Below are 9,586 nucleotides of genomic sequence, written 5' to 3'. Positions count from 1 at the left end.
GCTAAGTGTTATGCCTACTGTTTTTATATTTATAGAATCCTATAAACTCAGATTTGAAGATGCAGGAGATTCTCTAGTCTACTTTCCTAGTCTACCACAGGTATTGTTTGTACAACTGTGAAGATGCTGAATGCATCTTTTCTCAAGGTGGGATATTTCCATTTTATGGTTGAAATCAGATCTGATGAGAAGCTGAAATGTGACTACAATCATTGGGTCTCTTAGTAGCTTCACTGAATAAATGCTGGTGGGAGATTTGGGTGGATGAACCAAGGGGGAGACTCCAATCTCCTTAGAGCTTCCTTAGGAGAAGGAAACATCAGACACTTAACCTCTCCCCTGGAGAAAGGGTCCTCCTAGTATATGTATCTGTGATCATCCAATTGTGATTCCCTGCTCAGAGGCAGTCAAGTGGCCTCCAAAGTCACACAGCTAATCAACACAGATAGACTAGGACTGAGAGAAAGAACTAGAATGGAAGAAATGAGTGACTTCCCTAAAGAAACAAAGAGATGCCCATTCTCTGTAAAAGTAGAGATTCAGGTATCGGGACTCACCCCAAATAATGAGGACAGGAGACTCATTTAATGAGACTGAACCTCATTATGTCTCTCCCCACAACCTCCATCCTCTTCTATCTTCCTATGTATTACTCAACCTCAAATCATACCCTCCCACCTAGTTCCATATGCCTAAGAGCATGGCCATATTGACAATTTAATAAAGTATGTATCTTTTGCTTTTAAATCTCTCATGGTACTCCACTGCAGCCCAACTTACTCATATTCTATTGCCATCTCCCCGACCCTTCCCTTTGCCCTAAGATTTTCATTTTTTTCTTTTAAACACTGCTTTTATTTTTTGTAAGTTTTAATTTAAATTTCATTTAGTTAAAATACAGTGTAATATTGGTTTCAGGTGTACAATATAGTGATTTAACATTTTCATACAACACCCAGTGCTTATCACAACAAGTACACTCCTTAATCCCCATCACCTATTTCACCCATCCCCCCACCCACCTCAATTCTGGTAACCATCAGTTTGTTCTCTATAGTTAAGAGTCTGTTTCTTGGTTTGCCTCTCTCACTCTCTCTCTCTTTGTCTTTGCTCATTTATCTTCTTAAATTCTATGTATGAGTGAAGTCGTATGGTATTTGTCTTTCTTTTACTAACTTATGCTAAGTGAAATAACATTTTCATTTTTTAAAAATAGTCCAAAGACTGGGGCACCTGGGTGGCTCATTCCGTTAAGCAGCCAACTCCTGATTTTGGCTCAGGTCATGGTCTCAAGATCATGAGTTTGAGCCCCATATCAGGCTCAGTGCTCACAGTGCAGAGCCTGCTTCATATTCTCTGTCTCTGTCTCTGTCTCCCTCTCTCTCTCTCTCTCTCTCTGCCCCTCCCCCACTCACGCTTGCTCTCTCTCTCTCTCAAAATAAATAAATGTTAAAAGAATTGTTTAAATAAATAAAAAATAAACAAAAGTAGTCCAGAGACTTGTTTGCCTATATTCATAGCAACACTATATTCACAGTAGCCAAAAATGTGGAAACAACCTAAGTGTTCATTAACAGATGAATAAACAAAAGGTGGTATATACATACAATAGAATATTATTCAGCCATAAAAAGGAATAAAATTTAGATACATATGACAATATAGATAAACCCTGAGAGCATTATGCTAAGTAAAACAAGCTACACTCAAGAGGACAAATACTGTTTGATTCCACTTACATGAATATGTAGAATAGACAAATTTATAGACACAGAAAGTAGAATAGAGGTTACCAGGGGCTGGGGGAACGGATGATGAGGTGTTATTTAATGAGAACAGAGTTTCAATTTGTACTGATGAGAAAGTTCTAGAAATAGATAGTGGTGATAGTTGCACAACAATGTGCAACTAATTTAATGCCACTAAATTGCACACTTAAAAAACTGCTAAAGTGGTACATTTTGTGTTATGTTTCTTTCACCACAATAAATGGTCACCAAAGAAAAAAGGCAAATTTTTCATTAGCATTATCAATTTTTTATCAAGAACATGTTGAAATGATTGTATTTTGGATATACGGGGTTAAAGAAAATACCCTTTTATAAAAGTAACCAATAAGGATGATATTTAATCTCTTGTATTAAGGGAAGGAAAGAGCTCTAGGATGGGATTTATGAGCTCGGAGGTATAGTTCCTATTCTGCCTCTAGGTGAGTGACCTTGTCTAATTCACATAATCTCTCTGCATTAACTCTATAAAACAAGGTGATTAAATTAGATAATCTCTGAATCCCATCCCATTCTAAATATAATGTGCTCTGAACATTGAGAAGTCTTAAACAATTCCAAAGGGCCTATAAAACTGAAACCCTGCAGGGACTCCTGGAAACTGCCTTCTGATTCACATAAAACAGCCAAGCCCCTTCCCTGAGGCCACACCTGCTATTTGCCCAAAGGTAGTATTTATCAATTCTATCACCAACCCCTATCTCTACCAATTAAGACTCTTTCAAAACTCAAAGCTGGGTTTTGAAACCCAGTTTCAAATCTCAATGGCAGGGATTTTCCACCCTAGAAAATATTCACAAGTTCCCTAAAAGGAAGCTCAATCCAATAGAAAGACCAAACAGTTTTGTGGCTCATCAAGTCAATTCACCCTCTGTGAGCCTTGTTTGCCTCATCTGTTCCTAGGGATAATAACACTATCTACCCCTCAGGGTTTTAGTGAGAATTATGTGCAATAATCCACATATAATGCTTAGCACAGTATTTAGTACGTAGTTTGAACTCAATAAATACTCATTATTATCATTACCATGGAGAGGGCAGTGGGTGATAATCCCTGACTCACAGGGATATTGAAGGGATAGAAATGTGGTTTCTGTCTGTGGCAAGCAAGCCACAGATTTTTTGTAAATAGTCATCTAGCTACATTAGCCTGGAAGCTTGGAGTTTAAGAAATGTGCTTCTCTCTCTTTCTCTCTCTCTCTCTCTCTCTCTCTCACCAGGACTAAGTGTGGTAGAAGGGAGAAGTAAGATTCAACTGGGATTCAAATAGGATTGATATGACTAATTTTATGTACAAAAGGAAGAAAACCAACAGAAGGTCATATTGTTCAAAGCTGTCCCAGGAAAATGTGATTGCATTCTAGAATGTGGCAAACTAAAGGGATAGTTATGGCCATTGCTTATTCCTTGTTCACATGGGCCACAGTCCTGGGAGAGTGTTTGACTTCTGGTTCCCACTGATCTGGAAGGGCTTCCAGGAGGAGGCCCTCTGGGTGCTTGCAGAGCTGAGTCAACTTAGAGAGGTGATCGTAGGCAGCCCCTGCCGTGAGAGGCCTCTGGGTTTCAGGCAAGTGCTCACTGAAATGAGAGTATCTTTCCCAGTGAAAAGGGGTCTCCAGGGACCAAGGATCAAAAAAACACTGCCCTGTTCCCAGTCATGTTTATGTTGGCCTGGTCAGTGGAGGGCACTTGTTTAGGTAGCCAATTGCCCTTGAGAGTCAGAGTCTGAGGTTGTCTGGTAAGTAGGATAGTTTCCATCCCCCAGTAATTTCATTTAGTCCCCATCTCTGAGCAGCAAATCATTTGCTCCAAACTAGATTGACAAGAAATGATGATTGAACATAAATTTGTTTCTGGGGACAGAGATTTCCCCAAACTTTTCTTTTATTAGAAGAAAAGATTTACTCTCAATCCATATTTATGACCAGAGATTAGCAGCATCACATATCTAAGATTCTTTCCAATGATTATCATCACCAGTTCTCCCAGGCCATGCCAAAATTCATGCCTAAAGTCCATTTTTTAATATCATTCAATGTTAAGCATTCAAGAATCAGTTACAATGTTCCAGGACCTATAAAAGATGAAAGGAATACAAAAACAAAAACAAAAACAAAAACAAAAACAAAAAATAGTGGATATTATAGGGGTTGTCATATATTATCCAAAGACAAGAGATAACAAGTGTTGACAAGAATGTGGAGAAAAAGTAAAACTTGTGCATTTTTGGTGGGAATGTAAATTGGTATAGTCACTATGAAAAACAGCATGGAGGTTACTCAATAAATTAAAAATGTGGGACCCAAGGAAGTTAACAAAAATCCCCTACCCCTGGACAAGCAGAGCAAGACTAACTCCATTTTGTGCTACACCCACCATCTGATGTATAACCCCCACATGACCTACTTATTGCTTAAGACACTCCCCCACTCTAGTCAAGCTGCTGAGCACACCCTTACTGGAAACCGGCTCATATAGGAATGCGGAACCCCTAACTGCCAAAGAATGTAAACCCTGGCTTTTGCCCACCAAACCTGCACGCCAATTCTTAAACCCCGCCTTCTGCCCGCCAAACTTGCGCGCCAATTCTGACCAGAGTGATAGGCTAGTTCAAACAGTTACTATAGGGTAAACTGTAATTTGATTGGCCACCTGTGTGTGGACTGACGTGACTATGCAACTTTCTGTGTATGTTACAATCTCATTGGCCACTGGCCCCCATGAAACTGCTACGCCTCTTAACCTAGGGGTCCAAGTCCCTGCTCCGCTGTGTCAGGTATACTTGGGCCCAAGCTCGAGCTTGCAAATAAACTCTTGTGCGTTTGCATGGTATTGGCTCCTTGGTGGTCTCTCGGATTCAAAATTTGGGGCATTACAAAAATAGAACTACCATATGTGATGCAGCAATCCCATGTCTGTCTGGATATACATGCAAAGGAAATGAAATAATTATCTCAAGAACATATGTGCTCATTGCAGTATTATTCACTATAGTCAAGATATGGAAACAAGAAAAGGTATGGAACATTATTCAGCCTTAAAAAAGAAGGAAATCTTGCCATTTGCAACAAGATGGAGGAAATTAAAGGCATTATGCTACACAAAACATGCCGGGCAAAGACAAATACCGTATAGTACCACTTATATCACTTATATGTGTAATGAAGAAAAAAAAGTCAAACTCATAGAGAGTAGAATGGTTATTGCCAGAGGCTGTGGATGGGGAAATAGAGAAAGTTGGTAAAAGAGTATAAATTTTCAGTTACAGGAATAAATTTTGAGGATCTAAGTATAACATGGTGACTAAAGTTGGTAATACTATATTGGATAATTAAAATTTGCTAAGAGAGTAGAACTTAAATGTTCTCAGCAAGAAGAAAGAACTAAAGAAAGAAAAAGAAAGAAAGAAAGAAAGAAAGAAAGAAAGAAAGAAAGAAAAGAAAACATGTAAGATAACAGATGTATTGATTAATTCAGTGGTGGGAATCCTTTCACAGTGTATACAGATACCAAATCATCATATAAATACAAATATATTTATAAATTTATTTATTTTAATTTATTTAAATATATTATAATTTTATTTGTTAATTGTACCTCAATACATACTTTAACTCAAAAATGACCACTGACTTAAATGTAAAATAATAATAATAATAATAATAATAATAATGTAAGCATAAATCTAAAACTTTTAGAAAAACTTAGGAGTAAATCTTCAGGATTTAGGGCAAAGTGTTCTTAGTCTTGTCACCAAAAACATGAGTCCTTAAAGGAAAAATTGATAAATTAGGATTCATTAAAATTAAAAACTGCTTCTGTGTCAAGGACTCAGTTAAGAGCATGAAAAAAAAAACCTCCAGAGTGAGAGAATATATTTGCAAGTGATATATCTAACAAAGCCCTAGAATCTAGAATATATAAAGAACTCTGAAAATTTAACTAGAAAAAAAATCTAAGTAGAAATAAGCAAAAGACATGAAAAGACATTTCATGGAAAAAGAACCAGATGCAAAAAAAACACATGAAAAGCTCAGTTATTTGCCAGTAGAAAATAAATATTAAAACCCAGTGAATATCACTATATATCTAGCAGAATGGCTAGTTTCTTTAAAAAGAGGTGAAAATATCAAATACTGGCAAGGATGTGGGAAAACTGGATTGCTGGTTGAAATGTAAAAGGGTATAGCCAGCCACTCCGGAAAACAATTGGGCAATCTCTAAAAATACTAAACATGCAAGTAACATATGCCTGAACATTTGTATTCCTGGGCATTTATCCCAGAGAAATGAAGAGTTATGTTCACCAAAAGCTTGCATATAAATGTTTATAGCAACTTTATTCATAATGGCCAAAAACTGGAAACACAGATGTTCTTCAAAAGAATGATTAAACAAACTGTGGTACAGCCCTGCTCTGTAATACTACTCAGCATTTAAAAGGAATGAACTCTTAATGCATTAAATTATCTGGATAAATCTCCAGAGAATGATGCAGTGGGGAAAAAAATCCCAAAAGATTACATACTGTATGATTTCAATTATATAATATTCTTGAATTCACAAAATTATGGAGATAAAGAACACATTAGTAATTTCCAGTGATTACAAAGGAGATGGGAGGAAGAAAAGTGGATGGGGCTCTAAAAGGACAACATGAGGGATCCTTGTGTCTCTGGAAGTGTTCTGTATCTTCACTGTAGCAATGCTGATATTTTTATTTTGATACTGTACTATTATTTTGCCAGATATTACCATTTGAGGAAATGGTTGAAGAGTACATGGGATCTCTATATTAAATCTTAATACTGCATGTGCATCTACAAACATCTCAAAATAAAAAGCTTTAAAAAAAATCTTAAGGAGTCAGTAAGTTTGGAATATGGTGGCAGAGTAGGAGGACCCTAGACATACCTCTTCCCATGAACACAACTAGATAACTAACAAATTATCCTAAATACCACAGAAATCAACCTGAAGACTGGCAGAACAAACTCTACAACTAAAGGTGTAGAAGAGGCGACACTGAAGAAAGGTAGGAAGTGCGGAGCATGGTTTGGGAGAGAAATAGATTGTGGCCATTGTGGCAGGAATGGAGCTGCAGTCACAGAGACAGACTAGCACTGAGGGGAGTGCACAGGGAAAATAAATCCCCATAGCAATTGGCTTGGAAAGCAAGAGGCAACAAATTTTATGAATTCCCGCAACCAGTGGGGCTTAAAGCCTGGAGTTTTAAAGGTCACTATGTTTGGCTTGGGGAGAGCTTGGAGGGCATTGGGGCTGCTCTTGGAGAGGAGGCAGGCAAACATCTTGCAGACATACAGCATGGAAACAGAGATATGAAGAGTACCTGGGGCACACAGTGGGGAGGTTATTTGCTCATCTTGGAGCACTTCCCAGAGAGACAGCAATCCCAGGTAGACTCCTCCAAGAACAAAGGAACTAGCCAGTGCCATTTCACTCCCCTCCCCTTCAGCATAAGCACAGGGCCACTTGCTACCTAACTTTCTTACACCAAGCCCCACCACTCCAGCAGAAACACCCCTCCCAATTACACTAGCCTCAGTCTCAGCATGGTGGACTACCTCCCCCAGAAGTCCTGCACAAGCCTCTGCTCACACCATGTCTCCCAACAAGGGAGTTTTGCAGAGCCTTGGTTCCTGTGGCAGTGGCAACAGGCCTTATTTCAGAAACAGATAAGAACACACCTAGTTAATGCACCACATTTAGGCCAGGGCCCAAATACTGCCCACAATAGGCAAAGAGAGCCTCTGCAGATGACTGGCCTAAAGGATAAAGCAGCCAGACAAGAGAGCACACTCCAGAAGTGCCAGACTCTAGGGAATCAGGGACACTATACTGTAAGGCACTACAGGACCTCTTCTTCATAATACCATTACACTCAAGAAAAAAGTACATAGCTGACTTTCCTAACACAGAGAAACAGGTACAGAGACTTACACAAAATGAGAAGACAGAAAATTTTAAATTTTATCCCAGATGAAAGAACAGGATAAGTCCTCAGCCAGAGTTCTAAGTGGAATAGATAACATGCCTCACAGATAATTTAAAGTGCTGATCTTAAGAATACTCACTGGACTTGAGAAAAGAGTAGAAGACATGAGTGAGACCATTAACACAGAGATAAGAAATAGCAGAGATAAAGGACGCAATAAACCAGATCAGAAACATGCTTGATGGAATGAACAGCAAGATGGAAGAAGCATAGGAATGAATTAGTGACCAAGAAGACAGAGTAATGGAAAGTAATCAAGATGAACAAAATAGAGGAAAAATAATTATGCAAAATGAGAACAGACTTAGGGAACTCAGTGACTCCATCAAATATAATAACATTCGAATTATAGGAGTCCTAGAAGAAGAGAGAGAAAGGGGGAGGGGGGGGAGAAAATTTATTAGCTGAAAATTTCCCTAACCTGGGGAAGGAAATAGATACCCAGATCCCAGAGGCCAGTGAGCTCCCATCAAAATCAACAAAAACAGATCCACACCAAGACATATTTTAATTAAACTGGCAAAATATAGTGATACAGAAAAATCTTAAAAGCAGAAGACAAAAGAAAACAGTAGCTTACAAGCGAAAACCCATAAAGCTAGCAGGGGATTTTTCAGCAGAAATTTGGCAAACCAGAATAGAGATGCATGATATATTCTAAGTGCTGAATAGGAAAAATCTGCAGCCAAGAATACTCTATCCAGCAAAGCTATCATTCATAATAGAGAGATAAAGAGTTTCCCAGATGAACAAAAACTAAAGGAGTTTGTGACCTAGTACTAAACCAGCACTGCAAGAAATATTAAAGGGGACTCTTTGAGTGGAAAGGAGAGACCATTAAAAAGACCACTTTTGGGGAGGAAAGAAGAGACCTATTAAAAAAATCAGTCAAAGAACTCACAAAATAAAAGGATATAAAATATGACAACATATACCTAAAATATGGGGAGGAGAGGAGTAAAGAATGGGTTCTAACTGCCTCCGATTGGGACTCCAAGCCTGAGCTGTATCTGGTGCTGGCACAGCCCCCAGAAGGCATCTGCATTTGCTACTGGTGGCAGCCGCAGTGAGCCAGGCCAGTTCCTCAGTGCCCAGCACCATCACTCCTAGCAGTCTGGAGAATGTACATAGGCTGGCAGTGAAGCTCATGCATCCCAGCCACTGCTCCCTTACCTGTTCTGGAGAGAAGGGAAGATGAAGGAGTTGAACTCAAAGTCCAGCCAGCCCTTGGCCTTCAAGCAGGATAAGAATGGTACTGAGAAGCAGGGGTGGGGCAGACTGGGCAAGTAGCCTCCAATGAGTCCTGGGTCGGTGCTGGTAGCTAGTCAGAAGGAACCCAGTGAGGTGTCAGCACCTAAGCAACCTCAGGGCCAACCAAAGGGGAAAAACAACAAGGGTGCTGTCAAGATGCAGAAAACTACAACTCCCAGGAGGAAATCAAGGGGCAGAGCCAAAGAAACTGGAGAAGGTGGAAGAAGAGGGCATTTCCTGGGAGTCCTCATAGGAAAAGCAGTAACTACACCATACCACCTGCTCCATCACCAAGAAGCAGTTTCCTTCTGGGACTGGACAGCTCCACTCCACTTCCATTGCCCCCACCCCTCTCCCAAACCTACCCATCACTGCCACCCACCTGTGTTCTCACCACCATACTACACAGCACATTAGCTGCTGCAGAGCCCCAGAGCTGAGTGAGGAGCCGTTTCTTTTGGTCTCGGTTTCTAGCAACCCCTCTCACCCATGCACACATTTGCCCTGCCAGACGAAGCTGACTTTGCACCTT

At 39.6% G+C, this 9,586-nt stretch overlaps 1 pseudogene; it reads left to right on the top strand.

Moving 5' to 3' along the window:
• Positions 1–8,997: 8,997 nt before the first annotated feature.
• Positions 8,998–9,319, top strand: LOC131488589 (high mobility group protein HMG-I/HMG-Y-like; annotated as a pseudogene).
• The last annotated feature ends 267 nt before the right edge of the window (positions 9,320–9,586 follow it).

This window comes from Neofelis nebulosa, chromosome 10, assembly GCF_028018385.1.
Source record: "Neofelis nebulosa isolate mNeoNeb1 chromosome 10, mNeoNeb1.pri, whole genome shotgun sequence".
In the NCBI taxonomy this organism is placed as follows: Eukaryota; Metazoa; Chordata; class Mammalia; order Carnivora; family Felidae; genus Neofelis; species Neofelis nebulosa.
Note: the sequence above shows the minus strand (reverse complement) of the source record. Positions and strands in the feature narration are given on the sequence as shown.